The following is an 18,572-nucleotide window of genomic DNA, read 5'->3' on the forward strand; positions in this document are numbered from 1 at the left end:
CGAAGAATTACTGGAACGTGTTTTCCATATCTATATTAAACCAATGTGAAATAAATGGTCTTCACGGAATTAGTCTAAAACAGAAAATAAAATTTCAGTCCTTTAAATTATTCCTGATCATAGTATATAAGCCATCAGTTCACTTTACATAGAACTAGGAAATGTAATTGTGTACATATTCTGCAAATCTGTAGCATTTGGGGCTAGGTTACTTGAGGTTTAACCCATGTTAAGTTGGTTCAGTCCTCACCAGTGTTGGTCAAGTTACTTGAAAAAAGTAATCAGTAACTAATTACTTCCCCAAAAAAGTAATCCCGTTACTTTACTGATTACTTATTTTCAAAAGTAATTAATTACTTAGTTACTTTTTAAAAACACGATTTACAACCTGAATAGGTGATAAAGCAATAGATCTTTCAGCCCAATTCTACTTTTTACTTCCGGAGCAGGTTATGTTCAAGATAACAAACCAACACAAAAACCAGTTTTGTGGAAAAAAGTGTCAGTATTCCTAATTTCCTCCCTGAAGAGGATCCATGTGAAATGCAGGATCGTATAGCAACTGTTTCCCCGTGTGGTCTTTAAGCAAGTTGAAGGAGTTTAACTGCTGTATAAAATAAACGCTTAGGACACCTAAATATTGCTACATATTAACGTCATATAAAATTATGTTAGCCTCCTTACCAGTTTGAATTTCTTGCCGTTTAACTGCACCTCAAATAAAACAGGTGAAAGGTCTTAGTCACTACAGCACAACCTTAAACGTATCACTGATGCTCTAATAATGGTGTTAAAATTACAGTCAAACGTTATGTTGTCTTAATGACAACAAGATTAATTGAACAACAGTGATTCACAGCAACATGGTGACTATACAGCAGCATTAGGGCCACAGAAGGCAGAGAAAATAAATAAATACGTGTCTGAATGACAGATTCATGCCAAAGAATGGAAACATAGTTTTTTGCAGTCAGTGTCATATTGTTTCACTTTTCAAGGTTAAAATGGAAAGAAATTCCTATTTTTGAACTCAATAACTCATTTTTCTTGACTTACAATTGAATCTCGTAACTTTCCCACTTTAAGCCATAAATGTCCACAGTTTCTGTCTTACATTTGCCGTTTTAATCAAACCTTTTTCTTTTAAAATGATCACTTTAACCTAATACATTTTCTTTTAAATGTGTCAATTTTTTAATGCAAATTTACAATTTTAATCTTGTAAATTTGAAATCAGTAAGTTTGCTAATATTTTTCTCATAAAATTGTCACTTTTTTTCCTCAGAAATTTTCATCTTTAATCTTTGAAATTTGCCCTGTATTTCTGGAAAATGTACAACTTTAATAACCACCTTTGTATAATCACTGTCATGGCGACTGAAGCCAGCAGACCATATCCTGTTTAGTTGCTACAAAGTTCAGCATAGAGATGGACCGATCCGATATTACGTATTGGTATCGGTCCGATACTGACCTAAATTACTGGATCGGATATCGGAGAAAAATAAAAAATGTAATCCGATCCATTAAATATCACGAAAGCACCTCACAAAACTTGCAACACACCGTAACTCACCTCAGAACGTTAGCACGTCGGAGCAGTATGCATCACGTGATAGAGCGGCTGTGGCATGCGGGACCTGTCGGTGGTCTGGATAGCATGTGGAGCTTCGCTAGCAACCCGGCATTTCATCTCCGACAAAGTTATCCCGAGAGAAGTAAAGCAAGTGTGTAAGTCCATCTCTGAATGTTTGTAAAGCATTCCTGCGTTAAGCTTAACAAACGATATATGGAGCGACTGCCTCTTCTGGCTGCTACTTCAATCATGAAACTGCTTAATGATCAGCTGATCGGCTTTTCTGTCGCGAATCCGTCTCTCTGGTTTGTTTTTGTCCCACTTTGCACCAGAAAGAGGAAACCAGCGGCTGAACAACAGCAGCACGTTTAAGCTTGATCAGCTGTTGTTAGAATTTATTTAATATTACTTTCTACTCGAGGATCTTTTGTAGCTGACGGCTGGTAACTGTGCAGGGGCGCATCTAGCAAAGTTTAGCCAGGGGGGCCGATAGGGCATTAACAGGGAAAAGGGGGCACAAAGACATACTTTTCTTTCTTATTCTCATTTAAAATGTCGAGCTTTTAATAAATAATTATCCAAATCTTACACCCAAAGTTTTAATCTGATGTAAAATGAATAGAAGTCAATTACTGTATATAGTAACTATTAAGTCTAATATATATACCCTAGTAAGCTATAGTACTTTTTCCTTTGGGAAGGTACCATCTGTGCAGTCTGCAATTTTGTTGAAGAAAGATGTTGAATCTATTTAATATTTCTTGAAAAATAATTGATTTCTGTGCATTTTTTTTCACACTGCATCAAATTAAGGTTGATTACGTTGATTAAGCATCATGAGGTGGAGCGTGAGGGGTGGTTCCCTATTTTTTATTTATTTATTTTTGTTGTTGCTGGGAGTTGGAACCCTATTAGTTAGGTTGCTTAATATTTACGCTAAGTACTCTTTAAAATACCAGAATAGGGAGGATGGTGTAGGTTTAAGTTTATTAGATTGATCAGTATTGCTGAACTATGAAATATTTTTTTTGTATACAGGTATAACAGAATAGCTTTAGTGTAGTTGTTGTTTTAAACTTGAGTATGAACTTATACAAAATGCAGCAAGATATTTAAAAAAAATCAGTTTTGTTGATTAAAAAACATTATATCGGATTCATATCGGTATCGGCAGATATCCAAATTTATGATATCGGACATAAAAAAGTGGTATCGTGCCATCTCTAGTAGCAACATACAAAAATTTTAAACTAGTAAATCACATGGATGCAATGCTGTTTAACAAGTTTTCATTTAATCAAGCCAAAGACTAGAAAATATGGTGAAGCAAATCTTCCCTTTGGCTTCACCTGCACAAGTGCCGAGGTAGGTCTCCCTGCAGAATTGGTTTTCCCTTCGTCAGGAGCAGCGCTGGGCTCTTCAAATCACAGACAAACAGCATCCCACATTCTTGATTTTTAGTTCACAAACACTTGTTGTAATGACTAACTACTCCTGACATTTTGGAGATATTAGCTCTTTATACAGCAAAGTTACAGCGGTATACAAATAACATCAGGCTGATCCTGCCACGATTTGTCTAAATCACAGACAAACAGTATCCCACAGTTGTTTATGTTTTTAAACCCATTTTGCACAGAGAGACATTTTTGAAAAATGTATTGACAGCAATGTTGAACATTATTACACAGGAAAAAAACAACTACGTGTAAAATAATTACACCGTGACGCCTCTGCCTTTGTAAATAGAGGGACAGTAACTGCGTGTTTATATGTAAGCCTGTAAATACTGCAGATAGAGACAAAATACTGTTAATCTGACAATCTGCCATTCTGCAATTCATCTCACGTAAACAATAACGTGGCGCACAGCATGACATGAAAAAGGCACATACCTTTGGCGTTGCGTGACGAACTCTGTATTCCTCTCCACACATAAACGCAAAAAAGGAGTTTTTAAAAATCTCCGTTTTCAGTGATTCGAAACGCCGTTTACGTGTGGACGAAACAGCTGCATTTTCAAAATAACCGTGTAGGTGCGGACGTAGCGTAAAAGAGTTAGTAGTTTATTTTCTTACTACCTGTAATTTATTACAGATTACTTGTATTTGCTTAATTGTTTACTAAATGTTTGAGGTGTGAACTAAACCGCAATGGAGCAAAATATGGGTGTGTGTGGTTGGAGGATGTGTGTGTGCGGGGGGGGGATTTTTCTTGTAAAATAAAGGGGGGCCCAGCAAAAAAACTTTGGGAACCACTGTATTAGACAAATACTGATGCTAACTGTAAAATAAGTTATCACACTAATGGCTCTATACCGCAGCACTACTTGTCCTGGAGAGTGTATAGTAAAATAGACCCCTCCTAACTTGACACATAAAATTATTCATGAGCATCTGTGTGAGACCGTTAACAGCGACACATACTGTCATTTTGCTTCTGATGTCATGAGCCTGAGTGCGTGTTTGCAATTTTTGATTACATTCCAGTCTCCTGTAATATTTCCTTAAATATTATCTCGGTGAATATTCACACTGGCTAATTGTCCCGACAAAACCAGAATCTCTCGCTCGCTCGCCTTCTCCAAACAGAACCAGGACTTGATGATGATGTGCATGTGTCTCTATGTGTGTGTGTGTGTGTGTGTGTGTGTGTGTGTGTGTGTGCGCGCGCGCGTGCGTGCGTGCTATGTGAAACTAGTAGTTGACAGGCGAGTAGTCATCCATATCGAGCAAGCCAGCTGTTCCTCTGCTTTGATAGAGCTGGTGTGTGTCTGTGTGTGTGTGTGTGTGCGTGTGTGTGTGTGTGTGTCTGTGTGTGTGTCTGTGTGCGTGTGTGTGTGTGTGTGTGTGTGTGTAGCGCTGCAAATGAGCCCAAGATGGAGCTTTGAGCATATGGCACAGAGAAGGAGAAAGCAGGGGGAGAGAAGGAGGGAATTAAAATATACTTTCGACACTTTCTTATGGCTGCTGAGAGAGAGCGAGAGAGAGAGAGTACATTCATGGCCATGAGTGTTTCTTTCACTTTGTTTTCTCCCACACATCCATGGATGCTCCGTTATCGCCTGCTTTCTGTTTAGTTTTTTCTTTTTGTTTTTTTTTTGTTTTTCACTCCTCTCATATTTATCCTGACGAGAGTTTATTGGAAGCAGAATGCAAACTCAATACGAACCGAGAGGGGGGAGTGGGGGTGAGGGGTGACACAAGAGGAAAAAAGGGGAGACTGATGATGTGAAGCGCGGGGCGGCGGAGGGAGGGAAGGAGGGTGGGCAGAAAGAGGAAAGAGGGGATAGAGAAAGACAATGACTGACTGATTACAGCACCTTATCATTGCTGTATTTGTTCTGGTTAGATGAGTTATTGGATGCGTTCTGCAGCTTAAACAGCAAAATAGCAGCAAATCAGAGGACTGAACCAAAAAGCAAATGAAAGACTCGAAGAATCCCGCTGCTCGTTTCATGCCAGCAAGCGAGGGGGGGGAAAGATGTCCGTTTTGGTGCCTTTTGATTGGTGTACGAACCGAAACTTTGGCTACAGTGTAGCAGCAGAATCTTTAATGTGTTTCCAGTGAAAGAGATCCTTAAAGCTGATTTTTCATGGAACAGTTTTCAAATGAGTTCAGGTGTAATGAATGTGTTGGAAATCCTCGATATTAGAGTCATGGCTGTGTTGTTGAGTGTGTGCAATAAACCTTTAAACTGCTTTGGAAGTGTTCTGTTAGCACTATAGAGTTATCGATCAGCGCGCTTTATCTCCAAGTGCGCTCGGACGCGCACGCGTGTGTTTGTGAGCGAGCGAAAGATCGAGAGAGATAGAAAGAGAGAGAGCGAGAGTAAGCAGAGAGAGGGAGAGAGAGACAGAGAGAGTGATAACACTATTGATCTGTTCCTAACAGTTACAGTAGGCTTAAATCTACCTCTGGTCGCACACACACATGCTGTTAGTTGTTGTCAGCAGCTCACAGCGAGGCGCTGCATGGTTTCACTTTGGATTGATCCGCTTTGAGATATTGTTACGTTGAGTCATTACTGCTGTAGCCTCATCACATAAACATGCAGCCAAATAACAGCCAACAATAACATAACAAATCGCTCAGAGTTCAAGTTACGAAGTTACGATTCACGCGACGTGACAGGTTTTCAAACATACATAGAAAGATTTTTACTAAGCATAAAGACTGCGGGCTACTCTGGTGTCCCGTCTCACATGGAAATAAACTATGACAGAGGAGCCTGCGTTCAAACTGTCACCTGTGTCCATATATGTATATATTAAATATAGCTCTACACATTGGGCTACTTTCACAGGCTGTGAAGCAGTTTGCACAATTACAAGCATACTGTAAGCTCACAACGTTCTCGTTCAGAAATGCTGACACATCACCTGCTGCAGTCCCGAATGTTTGCGTCAGACTCTCTGGAGAGGCAGCTAAATGATACCAAAGACTGCTGCAATGGCGCCGCGTCGAGCCTGCCGGGAGGGGAAAGTTGAGATGGGAAGGGTTGGTGGCTGCGTAGCTGATTGGCTGTGACTGAACTTTTGAGATTGTGTGCTAGTAAACGGCTTTCTGTATGGACGCAGCTTTAATGGGAGACTACTCTGCTGGGACAGATTTGACTTGTCCCAGGAGATAAGGAGGGAAATAAGAAGGTAATGGCTGCAAGCCCATTTGCCACCCACTTAGCTGCGCTAAAATTTGATTGAAACTTGTTAAATTTACACAAAAAACAGCTCGATAAACGCAGTAAAGTGATACACAGGGACACCTTTGCAGGGCTAAACACCCTATTTTAAACCACAAGCATCTGGTGGTTCACGCTCCAGTCACACAAAGAAAAACAGTGACTGGAGACAGCAGCACAACCAAAGTGACAAAGTGACTGTGTGCAGTGAACGCGCAGCCATATTTCCTTTGAACTGCTTGCTTCAAAGACGTGGAGCAGGTGTGCGAGCGCTCAGTCGGTTGTCTTCGAAGCAATTTGGTGCCTCAAGATGGCGACAAAACAGCCATCATAAAAGCTGTTTATTTTTATTTGTTTAAACCAACAGATTCTTCTTTGATAACACTAAACAGGAAAATTTATTGCACTGACTTTTCATTTGAAGGCACCTTTAAAACCTTCGTCCTTAATAATTCCCCTGCATGTGCAGTTTCCCGCTGGCTCACTATCCTTAAACAAAAACACTATCGTATTTAGGAAAGAATTGTCTTCTCTCCTCAAAAACCACTCAAGCTGTCACGGCGCTCTTAGTGACATTCAGCTGCTTCCAGTCTTCATTCTTGTTCGGGTAAACAATGTTCAAGTCAAGTGGATACACAAGTGCGTCTGTGAGGCCCTGCAAGCAAGACTGCAAGAAGGTAAACATGGAGGTGACAGGTGACATTTCCAACAGCACTGTGACAACTTTCATTTACATGTAGTTCAAAGTATGGCGCTGATGTAATTTCACACTGATTTGAAGGCCCGCTGTGGTGTTTCCGTGAGGCGCGTGTGGAGGTGCACGCGGCGCCTCGCCGCTAATGTAGCGGTAAATAAGAAGCAGGGTAGACTAAGACCTCCAGTCAGTAATCACTGCGAGGCTAACACCAACCAAATCAATTCGGCTCTCAGAGAATGCATTCATTTATGCCTTTTTGGATGAAAAGATTCTGCCTTTATATAACACAGTGGCTTGATAAAAGGAGCGCGGGAATGCACATTTATAAAAATTGATGTCAGCCCGAGAAGCTGCTTAAACTGACTTTTGATGGACCGTCTGCGACATCCCTGCCTCGCTCTCTCTCTGCACTACAGTCAACGTTCTTTATGTTTCTGCAGCAGCTCGTTCCCGATCGGAGGAAAACACTCACCCCAATGTGCTCTCGTGCTGAATGGGCCACAGCAAAGGGTCACGGCCGCATCCAAAGCAGTTGAGGAGTGTGGGTGCCATCGAGTCCACATCGAGATGGGATACTCTGCGTTTAATAACAGAAATTTAATTCTTCAAAATTTTCAAATATCAATCTTCACAGCACAAGTGCAGGGAGTTTATGATTATCCTAAAATTGCTGTCACTCGTGCTTTCACGTATCAAAACTCTTGATAATCTTGAACAAAACGATATTTTTCAGCAAAGTGAAAAGAGTCAAATCATCCCCCGAGAGGTAACCTGGAACATTTAGACGCTGCATTTAGATCCTGCTGGTAACTTATCAAATCTACCACATTATGTAACCCCACAGACATAATTCATGACTGCTCCTAAAATGGGTTCATGTATCACATAGTGAACTTTGAGGTGTTGGCCAAAAAAACGAAAAAGAACTATGACTGTTTGAAAATGTTGACACCATCATTTCGACCCCATAGAGCAGCGGTGGGCAACTCCAGGCCTCGAGGGCCGGTGTCCTGCAGATTTTAGATCTATCCCCGATCCAACACAGCTGATTCAAATGTCTAAATGACCTCCTCAACATGTCCTGAAGTTCTCCAGAGGCCTGGTAACAAACTGATCATGTGATTCAGGTGTTTTGACCCAGGGTGAGATCTAAAACCTGCAGGACACCGGCCCTCGAGGACTGGAGTTTCCCACCCCTGCCATAGAGATTAATGTAAATCCCTGTTTGCCAAAACATACAGGTTACACACATTTAGATACAAAGACGGCTACAGCATGAGCCAGAGAGGCCAGATGGGTGAAATCTGGAGTAGATCAGATGGACTGGACGGGCTGCAGACTGAGACAGAGCGGTGTGAATCGTGGATGAGAGAGGTCTGGCTGAAAGAGCAGGCAGATGTGGACGAAATGATAAAGTGTCGCTGTTGCGCTTTTGCAAGAATGAATATATTAAATTAAATTAACGTGTTTCTTATTTTGCTGTAGCCAACTGTGAAGTCGATTGTGAAATGTAGGCACGTGACCGGCTCAATCTGTTTCACAGTGAGCGCTCTGTTTTTAATACCTTCTTTAATTTAGCTTAACTGAATATGACTCATTGTTTTAAAAGAACAACAATTCCATACTTTTCTTCTTCTACTAAAACTTAATTGTCTACATGTGTCAGGTACTGTGTTGTTTGTACTGAATTATAAACTATACATACCTCTACAATCAGTAATGAAATCATATAAATCGTTTTAAAACTAATTAAATCCCTAAAATGTAAAACATTACTTACAAATCTTACTTATAATTATAGCAATTAGATGGAAATTAATAACTGAACTTCTTCAAGAATTGACATCTGTGCCGTCACTGCTGTTGCTGCAGGACGAGGTCAAAATGACCCCGCTGGTGGATCTCGTGTTGTAAAACTGGTGTGTGTTACTGTCATATGCCAATTTGCATATTAATTTGCTACGTTAAGCATCTTTGAGGAAGATAAGCCGGTGCGATTCAGCAGCAGCTGTGCTGATTTATTAGCAAGTGTTTGTGGAGTCATTGTACTAAAATCCCCCTGCTATGGGTAGAAATGGTTGTTGTGTCGACATTAAGCTTTAGCTGTGGTGGTTTACATGTAGCTTTTCTTACCAATCTGAACAGCACTTATCCGCCTCTCTAAAGCAAGGGGACATTTTTAAAGCTGCGCTTAACGATCTGACTGCCCTCATTAAGTTTCCACAATAAACCCACATTACTCGACTGTTCCAGTGTTTCAAGCACGAGGACAACAGAGTCTGTGATTGGCTGCTGAATACAGTGGAGCTGTTAAAAGGCCCCTAGTATTTTCTTCAGGAGTGGGTGCAGACCAAAACAGAGGTAAAAAAGAAAAAAGCAAGTTAAAGCATGAACATAAAGGCAAATAGAGTATGCACGTGTGTGTATGCGGGAAGCAACTGGCATCCACAGACCAGAAAATGAGTGACATCTGGGCAACAAAGAGCAAAATAACTGCCAGCAATGTGAAGTAATTAGGTTGCTCATCTTTTAGTCGGCTGACTGAAGCGACTACAAGCGAGTGTGTAGGAGACCGTTGACTGAAACATGATGGGATAGTAAATACAGTGGTCCCTCATTTATTGCTGGAGTTATGCTCTAAAAATAACCCGCGATAGGTGAAATGTGTGAAGTAGCCAGCTTTATTTTTTACAATTTTAATAGATGTTTTAAGGCTGTAAAACCCCTCGCTACACATTTTATACACTTTTCAAACCTTCGTAGAAAAATAAGTCCAGTATTATAGAATGAAACCAAAGATCAAACCCTGTTTTCGGGTCCAGAACATGAGAATAGAGCAGCTGCGAGAGAATTCAACATTAATGAATCAAAGGTACGGGAGCAGAGGAAGCAAGAAGAATGAGTTGGGTAATGTTTGACTTATCTGACTGTTTTGTTTCGCTTAATGTGCCTTTTAATCCGAAAAATACAGTAGCTTCTACCTTCCTTTAGCATCTCCAGAATTCCAACATTTTATGCGATGGTTAGCATCGTCCTCTGCCTTCTGGGAGCTACCACAGGTGTCTTTGATGGTGCAAAACGTTTCGTCAGCATTGTTGTGTTTGTTAGGGAGAAAACTTACAAACAAACAGTACAGCACTTCAGAGTCACTCTGCTAGCGATCGAAGATTTATGTAAATTTGACATGCTGAACGCTTTCTGTACTGTACAGGAGACACGGCACGAGATTGACTTACAATGGTCTACAGCCAATCAGGACACAGAACACAATGCGCTGTTAAATAAAAAAAGAAGAAGCATGCAAAATTGCAAAAATTGCACACACACAAAAAATCAGTGACACAGCGAGGCCGCGAAAGGTGAACCACTGTATATCAGGTTACTTATGCTGTGTGGTTGAGTGAGGGGTGTCCATATGTAAAATGTTTGAGGAATCTTGTTCTCTCACACACACACACACTGGATTGGATGAACAAAAAAAATTAAAACAATTATATTTTGGCACTTGTTAATATACCTTGGCAGTCTGCACATGTAAAGTCACACTTCGATCGCTCTGTGTACACACTGCTGTTAAAAGGTTGGGTTAAATTATAGGCTGCTGGACTGTTGAAGGTTTGGCTTCTTTAACCCTAAAGCCTTTTTGAGCGAATCCACCCTGCTGGGACAGAGTTTAACCCAAAGAGAGAGAGAGAAAACTTTTAAAGAAGAGTTGTTCCTGGAGATAAAGACAGAAATAATTGTCACACGTGGTCAAGTTAAAGGCTACGCGCCCGTCTGCCGCCCATCAAACATGAGAGAAGTGGAGCAGTTTTGCTCAAGACGAGTCAAGCTGAGAAGTCTCTCTGCAAGAAACACTTGATTGCTGTGATTGCCTCAACGGGGTGTGCTGCAAAAGACTCGTCCCACTATATTCGGCCATGACATTTTCATTAATGTTTTTTTTTAATCACGTCTTCCTCATTGAAAAGAAAGCAGCAAAGTGTCTCTTAAAGAGTAGAGAGCAGCTAGCAAGAATTTCACCTTATTTTAGAGAAAATTGTGCTTTTATCTTTTCTGTTGTGAGCAGAAAGGCACCACTTGTGTGTGAAGTGACACAAGAAGCAGCCATTAAAAACACTGTTTATTGTTTGTTTTTCAGTAAGCTATGTATTCCAAGCCACGGAGCAATTTACTTTACGTATACTGCAGAAGTCAACAAATGCTTAAGGAAGCCTTCCCTGTTTGTACATTCATTACTGTAACAGTGCAGATGGATGGCCGGGCAGACGCAGGGGAGTAATGGAGAAATGTGGGGAGAAGGGTGTGTATAAAATTACAGTCTATAGAAATACCTTCTCTGAGGAAATAAAGAGGAGGCAGGAGAAAGTGGCGGCGGGGGATAAAATATTTTCTCACTTGCAGCAGAACTAGAAGAGAGTTATGAGGAGTCTGCCAATGCAGCAAACAGCTGGCTTCATTTGCATAATACCCATCAGGCCCCTCTTTCCCCGAGGCTGCCTGTCAACTCGCGGCCGAGCGGTATGTACACACGAGCACGCACGCGCACAACTTTTCAGTATATCAGTAGCTATATATTTGTCTTTTCTCCCTGCAAAGTAGCAATTGCGTATCACGTCATGTGATTTCAAAGCTTCCCTGTGACTCACTGGAAGCTTTTTAACGCTTTAATTTATTTGAGTTTCATAAAGCCGACTAATTGCCTCTGCAAAAAAAGGAAGGAAGATGAAATGATTCAGCCTTTGTGCTGATAATAAAACGATCATAAAAATCATCTTCTAGAAACAAAGAGCACAGTTCCATGAATCAAACTCGCCTCGAGTGGCTGCAGGGTACGGAGAATGCTTGGGGAGAAATATACTTAAAGACGAATAGCATGGGAGAGGTCTCCCACCACGATGGCGCTGCCGGGGTGTCATCACGGCAATAGTCGCCCCGTGATAAGAGAGATCACAGAGGAGAGAGGGCTGCAGCCCGGGCTCGCCACTGCGGCAGGATCTCAGAACAGCTGAGACCGCCGTCAGGTTTGTTACGAGGTAGCAGGTGCCGGGCCGGCGTCATGTTATGTGGAGATGTACAGGAACAGTCTAAAGTGCATGGCTGCAATGCTTAACATTGCACAGAGTGCTTTAATCTAAGAGAGAGCGCACACAGCGTATTGGGTGAATTAATGTGGATGCCACATGAGTAGTTAGTCATTTCAAGATGCTGTTTATAAGAGACGGAATATGATTTCAGATGAACTGTTTACCCCGAGGATTAACATTATAGCTCTGCTTACTGGATTAGCTGCAGTGATCTCTGCAGGCGCTATAATAGGCTGATGGTGTGTATTATGGCCCCTCAGAGTGCAGTCATCTCGCCCCTAAGTAAAGGCCCCTCCAACTCCTTCTCTCCTTCACACCATTTAAATTAGACACTTTTCAAGAGGCTGGTCAGATAAAAGTGCTGTTTTAATTCAAAAATGTTTCAAGCCACGCATGGCTGGTGAATCCGAGGTCCGCAGTTCAAGTCGGTGGAGGCTGGACCGCTCGACACGCACAGCGAACTCCTAGCGATCGTTGACCGGGGGGGGGGGGTCAGGCAGTCAATCCCTGCACTTTCACAGCCTCTGCTAGAGTGATTTAGGGGGTTTAGAGTGCCAGCGGTAGCATGTAGCCAGTGTCACGGGTTCACACAGTCAAAGAATGAAATTCATAGTCTAAAGCCAGAGTGTGTGACATTCTAATAAAATAATTATGGGCAGTGGTGGAAGACGTGTTTGAGAAAGCAAAATAGACAGCGAGTCCTTTTAGACTGTAATTATCAATATTGACCAATTATTATTTTATTAAAACAGATTTTTATGTGTTATTAGGGGATCGTGGCTCTAAACATTCAGGGGGATGCAGAGCCAATGTAAAGGTTGCCTCATGTAAATCCACTGTGATCAGTAGAGCGATGTGGAATAAAACTGAATAATTACTGTTACTTTTGCTAATTTGATTGAGTACAGCCTTACTGAGAAATAGCAGCCATCAATAAAAGCTTTTTAAAAATAGTATTTGACATAACCCTGAGGTCATGCTGCTGCTTCATTTGTAATGCACTTGAATGGTGTGAATTCCCCGAGGTTCAATTAATCATTTCACCAAAAACTGACAGGCGGTGAACATGCAGGCTTAGTGGACCCGGGGGACTCGGGACCGTTGCCTGTTTAGACCAGCTGGTAATCCAGACTTAAAGAGAATAATGTTAAGTTTTCTGTGAACAAATGCAAATCGTGTCCATGCAGCTTATATTATTGTTCACCTCAAACACTGCTGTGCTAGCTTTTGGTCTAAAACCTTATTTTAAAGCTTTCAAAAGTGATATTAACAATGCATTAAATTGCAGTATGAGGTGACTGTATGATATGAAAGGTGTCACGGGCATTTCTAACCTGACTCTGCAGTTTCCCTGGGCTTTACAGACCGTTTAACTGTCTTTCACCTCACTGGTGCAAGTTTACTGTTTTCCACTGCAGCAGGCAGTTCACATGGAAAGCTCAGGTGTACTGACTGTACAGCATCTTAATCATAAATAATTTGACAGAATAAAAAAAACAAAACCCTGATTGCTTTTGTCCCTGCTACCATCACGGTTTTTTTTTAAGTTGATTAACTATTAACCTTCAAAATGAAATCATTAAGTCCACTATTTCCAGTTAATATGTTATACTGTAGCTATATAACAGTTCTACTAAGATTATTATACCCATTATAACATAGTTATATTTAACTAATTTATAATATTTAACATATGAACTATTCATACATTACTTAAGTCAGCAGGTCAGTTTGACCCAGAACAGCAGAGATGTCACATGTTACTTTATCTACATCACTACATAAAAAAAAATTAAATTATAAAATAAAATTTTAAAACATTTTTTATGCAAAACAAGTGAATTATCCCCAATGAGCCATGATCTGTGAGAGGTAAAGAAGACCATTACAGCAAATATTGATTGAAATGGTTAGTAATGGAGTTAATAATGAGATAAACAATGTTTATTGGGATTGTTTTCGTTTCTGATCCTTTTGGATAAGTAAACATGCCCTGGGTCAAGATCATTGGTGTTCCTGAGAAACAAACGTAACAGGAAGGTTAATTATATTCAGCTCTCCAATGGAGTTAAGTTAACAATACGGCCACAAACTCAAATTGCACTTCTTTACTACAAAGCTGATATGTGAGTGGGCAAGCACAGCCAATCAATCAATGGAAATTATACTTTTAAATACTTAGTTATCAAACAAGTTTACATGAATCAAAAACAATCAGTGTTAGCTTTAAGTAGAGGAGCCAGAGTTTCTGTACTGAGTCGATAGAGAAGATATACCTGCGGGGCCGGTACATTAAAGCTGTTTCCACTACAGCTTACAGTTGAATAGTTTGTGGAGGTCAGAGGCTGAGAGAGCATCTGAAGCTGCTGCTGCACATCTGACATGTTAAACTAACGACGTCTCATATGTCTTACAGTCGTGATACACAGACTAGAAAAAAGTGAAAACCCACATTTCAGCTGACTAATGGCAGCACTTTCTGTTCATTATATCTCAGGATATTATTTCATCAGATTTAGTTGGAGCCACTGGTTCTGCAAGTACATTCATTCTTTTATGTGCCCACATGGTGCCAAATAAAGTGGATTGCCTGCTCGACTATAAAAAAGAGCTATTTTATATTGCTGCAGTGGTAGTGCATGGATCACCCTTTATATCTATTATAGGTCTGTAGACAGCTCCTCATAATACCCTACAGAACTTTGTATTTGGTCCAAAGTACAGCTGAGATTTTTTTAAAAATTGGACTTATTTCCACTTCCTTCTTGTGCCAAACACATTCCTAACACGTTACTGAAAGCTGCTCTGTGTCTGTGCTCGAGCTATTTGGGTAAAAAACATTTTAGCTAATCTTTAAACATCTTTAATAGTAAAATATAATAAATTACAGAGCAACTTTCTTTGGTACAATAAAAAACTGATCCAAACAAGTAATAAAATATCTGACTGTTCCATAACAGCTCATGTCTGTTGCCCATAAAAATATGGTAATAAAAAAATCTTTATAGCTCTTCGCATTACAGAACAATACATGGAGAACCCCTACTGCTAGGTCTTTAGTATTATTCATTAGGTTCTGATACAGGCCAGTGGCTGTTCCTAACTTTGTGTGTCTGTCTGTGTGTGTGTCTGTGTGTGTGTCGTTGGGCCTTTTAATAAAAAATGCCCCGCTGGGCTCTGCATTGCCAGTTTGCCAATCAGAGCATAGCCACGATATGCAAATCTCACACACACACACGTAAACACACACACACAAGCTTACCCGCACAGACATATACACACAGTGGGAGAAAGAGTGTTTTGATCTACCAGGGCCATTACAGACATTTTAAAATCCTATGAATATAAAAAAGAGAGAGAGGGTGGAGGGTGGAAGAGGAGAGGAGGAAGATGAGAGAGATGGGCGAGAGAGCAGCGCAGATGGAGAGAGAGAGAGTGAGAGATATGAAAGTGAGAGGAAACATTTTCTGTTCTGTTTCTGTGCGCAACAGTTTGTTATTTAAGGAAGAGTGAACGGGAAAATGCATCAGAGAGACTACACAGAAGATCCGTCCCTCTCCCTCTGCCGCTGCCATTTGTTTAGCGTTTTCCTGTTCCTTCATATTACAGGCGGCACAAAGATTAATGGGAATGCTCAGTATCAATAAACATGAAGCGTGATTGGTTGATTGAACAAAAGGCATCCTGCAATCAGAGCAGAATGCCGAGTCCTTTTTTTCCTCCTTTTGCCCGTGCAGGCCGCTGCATCACTGATGATTTAAATGGACATTAATACAGGAAGAAACAAACGCTCAGAAAGTCAGTCAAACAACCATGACTGACTATTAACGAGGCAGCATTAGGCCACAAGGAAAAGAGGGGAGAGGAAGAGGAAGAGGCAGCTAATGGGGTGATTAGGGGGGAGGAGAGCTGCTGTTGAGAAAAAGACTTTGTGTTGGATTATTTTCTCCTCTTAGGAGCTTACAGAGAGCCAGCCGGTGTTTTACACCTCAGCTCTTAACACCCCCAAATCCCCTGATTTAGACTTAAACTGCATAGAGAGGCAAGAGAGACAAAGAATGTGGGATGAGGAGGAGAGGAAAAAGAAAATGAGGAGGAAAATATGACCGGGCTGGCCTGATGAGACAACAGGAAGACGTGTCGAGGTGGAAGAAAGAAGTGTTCGTTTACGGTTTACGCCGCTTTCACACTTTTTCTTCACAGCGAAGAATGTGTTTGTTGGGAATAAACACAAGAAACAGCCAAAGTGCTTTAAGCAAATAGGTGAGAGAGGAGTGAGAAATAGACACACCAAACTTTGAGGTGTTGTTATCTTCTGATTAAGCAAAGAGACCGACACCACTGTGGATTTTGTGTTTTTGTGTCACACGCTCGCTCGTCGTTGCCACCGCGGTGTGAAACACTGCAGCGGTGCTTTTGGCCGCAGTGTAAATGCACACAGCTTACCTGTGAAGTCACTTAGGTCTCTGCTCATTTTATAGCCCTGTGGTTGTCAGCGTCCGGGACGAAGGCCAGCACTGGCACCGGTGATGCTGCTGAGATATTTCTGCTGGGCGACCTGTGCAGATGCAGCTTATCCGTTAACACGTTTTACGGTAGCAGGCAGCGACAGACAGACAGAGAGGAAGCGAGACAAGGAGCTATAACTAAGGATGTCATGTAGGACAGCGGTCCACAACCCCCGGGCCACGGACCGGTACTGGTACCGTGAATCGCTTGGTACGCGAGAGTTGAGGCTCGGCTGTGAAATTTATGGTTTTCAGAGTTTTTATCGTTAACTCGGTTTCCCTGGGTCTTTTCCCGTGTTGTAGTCGTGCGTCTTATTTTGAAAGAAATATTTAGGCGTTACCATAGCAACCACAGAGCATTAAGGGGCAGAGGGGAGGATGTTACTGTCAGTGTTGTTGGCGCATTTCAGGAGGACGCTGCTAATGAAGTTACACAATTACACAGTGAATTCACATTTATTATTATATTTACAAAATAACACAGTTTTTGTCTCGGTCGTATCATTTTATTTGGTTGTATTTATCCGCGACACGTTAAAGGCCGGTCCGTGAAAATATTGTCTGACATTACAATGGCGGGACCGCTGATGTAGGACATCCAAAATAGTCTTCAAGCAGTAATCAGATTAGATTATGAACAAGTTATTAGCACTTCCCTCTCCACATCATTTTCTATTTGTCAATACAATCAAATTTAGTTTAAGCCAGATCGAAGCACGGAAAACAATATTATTATTTTTCTGATCGGAGAGCAACTTGGGGTTAGGATCTTGCCCAAGGATATTCGATCCAGGGGTTGAGCCAACAACCTTCCGATCAGTAGATGCCCTGCTCTGCCTCAGTTTAACGTTGACCATGAAGACCACAGCCTGCGCTGCACCAGTCCATCAATATGAATTAATGTAAACTGTACAACAGTACTACAGACTAACCAGTTTAGCCTTCACTGAACTACATTAAACTGTATTTTGATACCATTCAAACTCCACAGGAACAGTTTGTGTGTTTATCAATATTTGTTGTGCTTTGTGAAACACTGCAAATGAAATTACCTTCTACTACAAAGTTACCCTGTACAATCGATCCTGTTTTGCAGCACAACACTGAAACTTCATTGACATTTGTACCATGAACGAAAAAAGAAGCACACAACTTTGAATTTGTCAGGTTCAATTAGATAGATAGACAGCAGCATGATAAAGTGTAAAATAAATAACACAGTTAAAATAAAAGGGCCTTATACTATGACATGCATGAGTTGATAAAAGTGATAAAAAAAAACAAAGAAAAGATAAAATGAAGTGAGTAAAAACAGTAAAAGTAAGATTGACTTTGTGTAAGAAATACAAATGTTTCAAAGAATTAGAATTTTTTGGTAATTACTTCATGGTTCAGGTTAAAAAGGAGAAGAGACAGGAGAAACAGCCAGACTGATTCAGGCAGAATATAAACAAGTATATAAATAACACAGAACTAATGTTAAGTAAATCTGTTTGTTTCATGTCTGAAAGAAAAAAATTATTAGGAGATAAATCTAAATGAGTGCTGTCAGCGTTAATCTCGTTAAAATGACGTTAACGCCATAACCGCATTAACGTGGCAAATTTCTGTTAGCGAGCTATCGCGGATTGCGTGGGGCGATCCGCAATAACTCGCTTAACGCCATTTAAAAGAGATAACGCTGACAGCACTGATCTAAATATCATATTTTTAAAGTGTAAATCTATTACACTGATTTACATGTTTTTCATGTCCACCTTAAATAAAATACCTACACCAAATATTGGCACTGGTGTTGTCTTAAAAATCCTGTATTGGTCGGCCATAAAAAACTTTTTTTCTAATAAAATCTGTGGCTTTGAGGTTTTTATGAGATCACTTTGGGAGCAATAAATTTGAGTAAGATTGTGAAATAGAAGCTGAAAAGCATCTTGTGCCCAAAGTTGTTTTTTTTCTGCTGTTTCTTCAAAACAATCATATTTTTTTAATGAGCTGAGCAGCTCAAAAGCAAAAGAGACCGATG

The 18,572-nt window shown here is 40.7% G+C and overlaps 1 protein-coding gene across 3 annotated transcripts in view; it reads left to right on the forward strand.

Annotated features, from left to right (window-relative positions):
- The window catches only part of aff2 (AF4/FMR2 family, member 2), a 210,005-nt gene that overhangs the window by 67,650 nt on the left and 123,783 nt on the right, over nucleotides 1–18,572 (forward strand). The gene's annotated exons all lie outside the window — the stretch shown is intronic.

The sequence above is a fragment of the Maylandia zebra genome, linkage group LG2, assembly GCF_041146795.1.
Source record: "Maylandia zebra isolate NMK-2024a linkage group LG2, Mzebra_GT3a, whole genome shotgun sequence".
Lineage (NCBI taxonomy): Eukaryota > Metazoa > Chordata > Actinopteri > Cichliformes > Cichlidae > Maylandia > Maylandia zebra.